The sequence below is a fragment of the Podarcis liolepis genome (genome assembly GCF_965112155.1).
Source record: "Podarcis liolepis genome assembly, chromosome: 5".
Classification (NCBI taxonomy): Eukaryota; Metazoa; Chordata; class Lepidosauria; order Squamata; family Lacertidae; genus Podarcis; species Podarcis liolepis.
Genome location: NC_139556.1, coordinates 77,995,844 through 78,001,843, shown reverse-complemented (window position 1 = coordinate 78,001,843; position 6,000 = coordinate 77,995,844).

The window sequence follows — 6,000 nt, the reverse complement described above, 5'->3', positions numbered from 1 at the left end:
GTTCTGGGAGAGGAGTGGGGTCTGGAATGCTTTCTAAAGACACTGTGTCAGTCAGCTGTTGCCCCCCCCTGGTGCTTCCTCTCCCTCCTCCTCCTCTCCCATTTCCCAGCTTTCCCCCTCATCTGCCTCTCAGCTGCGACCTCCTGCAAAAACCACTGTTGTAAATCTATACTGTCTTCTTCTTCCTCCTCCCTGAAAGGGTCAGGATGGGGAGCCAGTCTCCACCATTCCTCCTCTGCCCAGTCCCTGATACCCATTTGCAATATTAAGTCCCTGTCTGGAAGCACTCTTAATAGTGGACACTATGTTGGGTTGACAGTGCTCACTTGACCTCCCAATCAGCTGAGGGAGGGGAGGGGGAGGCAGTGGGAAGGTTGGCATGGTGCAAACACACCAATAGGGGGAGCGGATTGCCTCTGCCAGAGCATTTGCACTGCACTGACCCCACCACTGCTGCACTCTTCCTGGTAAGTGGCAGACTCAGCTTTCAGGTGAGCACCACCACTTTATCACACTGTTCACTACTGACATGGGGGCATCAGAGGGACCTCGGGTGGTACTTTGTCAGTGGGCCTCTTCTTATCTGAGTGAGCCCCAGAACTACCCTAGTCACTACTGGACACCTGAGAAGTACGAAATTAATTTTCCATGAAGCCCATGATGCATCATTGCTCTGGGGCACTGGCAAATCTTCAGATAGTGGCTCCTAGATGATGACTAGATCCAGCTGCCCAAGGATTTTGCATGACACCAAGCTTGATAACAACCACTAGACTCACAAGATATATTTAGTTTTTCTGAAGAAGAAGTGGAATAAATGTAGTTCAGTAGAGTGATGGCATGAAGAGAGTATTCTGTGAATCAGGGGGACCCAGGTTCAAATTTTTCCATAGAGAAGCACACTCTCATCTCATCCTTAGTCCCACCCATTCTGTAATATATATGGCCAATAATATCCGTATGCTATTATAGACTACTGAGATAATATATTGGAATATAGGCACCAGCTCCTGGGGGCCGAGGCACTTTGGGTCCCAACCTGATTTTTCTTAGGGGGCTGGGCCCCCTCAGTCATCTTGAGAAGTTGGTGCCTCTGTATGGGAAAGCATACATTTATGTAGAGTTTTACTGCTTTCAAATTTAAAATATTAGCCTCCAATGTAGCTGTTTGGTCATCTGGTGTATGGTCAACATCTGGAGCTGGACGTTAGCTTTCTCTCTTTGATTTCCATAAAGCCTGCTATTATTCAGTATACAGTTCTGAAATGGATTGTTGAAATGGATTGCTGATTATTTTTAAAGCAATGCAATATTCATTCATTTCTGGTTTAAATTTACACATAATCAAGTATTGGTTCTTTCTAACGCACCTTTTATTGGTTTTGAAAATATTTTTATGAAAAGGAGAAAGCCAATAAATTTCACAGAAATTTATTAGGATGAGAGGAACTCTCTTTTTGGAAGCCAGAGAACACAAGTGTGATCAATAGCCTTCACAAGGTCATCGGAAGCTGTCCTCTCAGTCTTGCTTCAGAAATGCCTGCCCTTGTACTAGGGAAGGTGTTTTAGGGATGCCAGTGTCAGGAGCTCAGCCTACACTCAAGTAGCACCCTAGCAGAGACAACAATCCCATGACTGCAAACATGGAGCAGGAATTCTAACAGCCAGGTGTGCCCTTCCACCCCCATGAACTTGGTATACAGGAAACTGCCTTATACCTAAGTAAAGCCATTGGTCCCTCTAGCTCAACATAGTCTACAGTGTCTGGCAGTGGCTCTCCTGGATTTCAGACAGGGGTCACCCCTAGCCACACCTTGAGATGCCAGGGATCGATGCAAAGCAGATGTGCTACCACTTTGCTACAGCCCCTCTTCTGCATATCAAGGCTATTTGACACCCATGTGTGGCAGAATTGCTTTAGTATCCAATGCACATGTGCAGGATATGTTCATGTTTCTTTCAGTACTCAAAACACTTATTTCCTTCAGGGTTGACCCAAGACATATTGCTGCTTCTGGCAAAGGGCAAAATGATATCAACTTCCAGTGGTGTAGCGTGTGTTGCCAGTGACCGGGGCTACGTGGAGGAGTGGGTGAGTGGGAGGGAAACGAATGGAGTACACATGAGCATTCAACTGCCTAACAGCATCCACATCACCCAGGAGTTCACAGCCACATAGATAAGAATAGAAGAGTTGTTCTGTTGCCTGGAGAGGTCATTTCCTGGTTTGCATGGAGAAGCCATTTTCAACAGAACCCAGCAATGGAAGTGTGCAGCTGTATTGAGGAAGGTTGTTGAAGTTTTGCACCTCTGACAATTTTGCACTGGAGGCAACTGTCCCTTTGCCCCCACCCCCAATGCTACACTACTGTCGTCTTCTCCCACCCATACATAGAAGTCGACCGGTTTGGCAGCTAATGATGATAGTGATTACCAACAACAACAACAACAACAATTAATTCCCTTCCACAATGGTCCCAAGGCAATGTGCAAAAGATATAAAACTGCTGGAAAACAGTTTAAAATAGCACAAAAATATCAGAAGATAATTTTTAAAACAATACAAAATAAATACCTTTGGCAGAGATTTAGTCATCCATTTGGGAAAGGATGTCAGAACAAAAATGTCTTCCTATCTTGACAGGAATGCTGTTCCACAGAGCAGAGGCAACCATACTGAAAGCCCTGCTCCAAGCTGCAGTTGAATCTTACCTCAACACCAGATAGTCGGACTGCAGCACTTCACCTGACAAGCAGCCACCCCACAACGGTCTTCCAGCTGCCACTCTTCCACTGCCTCACTCTGCCTAACAGTAAACTGGGCCCTGATTTCCTGTCATTCCCCCTAAAAGGCCCTCAAGGTGGCTCACACAAGAGTACTTAAAATACAAATTCACAATAAAACAGCAGCAGCATAATAATAAAGGAAAGAGCATAATTAAAACCCACAAAACAGAGTCAGATAAAAATCAATCAAGATAGCAAGACTAAAGCTCAATTCAAATCAATAAGAAACACGTGTAATCTTAGATGAAACCATTTGAGTGTTCTTGTTTTAAAAGAAGTAAAGCGCCCATTTTGCCTGCAAGACTTTCCAGGATACAGTTTGCCTCAGGTTTTCTTCTACTTTTGTACTGGTAACATATTCTCTTCCTTTTAGTTTCAGTTATTTAATTATGTTGGCTTATTTGTGCTGTTTTATACAGTGTTGCTTATTTTAAGCAGTTAAATTAGCTTCTTGGTATTGCTGCGCGCAATATTGTATTTTTTAATTTAACAAAATGTATACAGCAGCCCCTGTATAAAACCCCTGTTTTGCGTGGGGGTCATGTTCCCAGTCATTGCATGCCTCGGTGGAGCATGCATAAGCCTGCTCTGCCCCATCATGCCCTCTTCTTGGTCCAAAAATGGCGCATGTGTGCACGGTCATGCGTTCTTTGAATGCGCACAAAATGTATATGCCTGTATCCATCTTGATTGTACTAAAACCTCTCAGCAGTTTACAAAAAAGCGTTAAAATAATCAATAAAAGACTGTTAAAAACAGGTATTTAGAAACATTCAAAACATTCAAAAGATAATTAAAACCAAGAATAGACTAAAATAGATGGGTATATAATTAGTTGAATGTTCCACAGTAAAATCATGACCATTAAATCCCAGAATCAGTGTCAACTCCTCCTCAAGAAGAACCACTCTTTTATTTTGTCAAGTAGAAGATTGAAACCGCTCCACTGCTATTCTATGTTATACCTGGCACAGATAGAATATGCTGGCAGTGGTAATAGTACTTATTTATTTAAAATGATATCCTATTTTTCCACTACAGAAGTCTCCAAGGCAGTTTGCAACCAATTTTTTTTAACCCAATGGATTATTTTGAAATCTTATTAATATTAATATTAATATATGTTGTTGTTGTTGTTGTTTATTCTCCAAAAACTAAACCGTTGATACTGGTAAAACAACAATACATGCACAACAAGGCAGTTGATGTTGCTTGCTATTTAAAGCTTTGGTCAACAGAATGGACTTGGCAATGCTGTCGAATTTTTTGTGAGAGGGAATTTCAGGGTTGTGGCTCCTTGCTGCTGCCTTTATCCATTAGACATCCATGCAACCTTCCATGGAGGGAGCAGATGGAGAAGGGCCTCTGATGACGATCTTAACTGATGGGTAGGCTGATTTTCGAAGTACCCTGAATGACACTATTACTAGTGGTAGTAGATACAATAGTGGTAGTGTTAACGGCAGCAGCAATTTCCTCAATACTAGTCAGTTACTAACCTTGCTCCTGCAACTGAAGCAGATTTTGAGGACTGGGCTGTTATTCATTAAAAGAAAGTTGAGCCTCCCAGACTTGCAACAGATCTTGTTCTTCCCTACATCAAGCCACCATGAAGGGGGGGGGGGGACTGGAAGTATGTTGGACATGCCAATAAATTAATGATAAATTATTAAAGCATGATTGGAAATATTGCCATTTTTCACAGCTGTCACTTTACGTATAAAAGCATCAGCACATTAAACTAGTTACTGCTTTTTCATAATTGAGACTTTAGCTCCAAGCTGTGCCCTCCAGCTTTTCATTAATCACTAGGACTGAAGTTCAAGCACAATGACAGCTTAGAAGGCATTAAATGGGCAAAGTATTTTCCAGGTACTGCTAGGAAAGGCCTTTTAGTCCTCTAATCCTCGGCTAATTGTTTTTCAAAGTCTCTAAACAAAATCTGCTCCTGTCGTCTCTTAGTGACAGAATTACCAGTGGCCTGCCTTCTCTCTTTATCTTGGGCATGCTTTCTCTTGCTGTAAAATAGACTGAGTGCCTATTTGTTGGTTCCATAGAACAGGTGCAAAAGGACTGCGATATGTAAAACTGTAACTGATACTTAACCAAGGAAACATTGATTAGACTGGCTGGGAAACAATACTTCCTGACTACTTACTCTAATCATACCATTTAATTTGTCATAAAAGAAGCAAGATGGCTTGAGTGCTTCTCTCTCTCTCTCTCTCTCTCTCTCTCTCTCTCTCTCTCTCTCTCTCTCTCTGTGTGTGTGTGTGTGTGTGGCTGCACACGCGCACACAGTTTGCTTCCTTCCATTTGCTAGTAGAGGAAACCCATTCATTTGGGTAACCTTCATTTGACTATTTACTCACAAAATACATGCAGTACACACCACTCTGAGCAATAAGGCTTCAACTGTACTCTCATGTTTGGTTTCATTCAACACTCTCCCTCTCTGTAAAGGGCTGTAGATCAGAATTTAATGGATGTGCCAAAACATTCTTCCTTTTGTATAACAAATTATCAAGTGCATTGAGATTCATTAATTATGTCATCTAATTGGATTGAGGCAGGTGCAAAATACCTCAGATGAAGTGGTCACTGGCAGGAAGGCCTCAGTGCAAGCTTTTCTATTAGAAACCAGCATGTCTCCAGACTCATGGAATTACTTTCTACTTATTGATTAATGGCCATAATTTATTACAGTGCAGAAGATCTTGCATTGAGTTAAATGTGTGATTAATCAATTTTCCATCAAATTATGAACAGCCGCACAGTTGCCAGAAAGAAAATACCAAGTGAATTTTTCCCATGGCGTTGAGAATATAAGGTATGAGGACTTCTGCTTGAGGAGAACTAATAGCTGTCTATCACATGTATAATATTTCCTGCCACACTGATAAATGCTTAGCCCCACAAACAGGCCACAGGTAGGCGTGATTGAGAGACCACCAAATACAGTTTGTTAGCTGTCTTTCATCTATAATGAAATATTCCTTAAACCCATTTCAAAACAATTTATTAATGCAAAATGCATTTCTGCCTTCAGCCGGAAATATATCATTGTTAAGTCAACAATATTATATTATAAACTGATAATTGATATTGCAGGAAGGAAGTGGGGGGGGGATCCCTAGGCAATGTAGAGATGAATTTGAGATTTCTGTATACAGTAGCTCATTTTTATTTTCCATCAGAAACACAGACTTATAA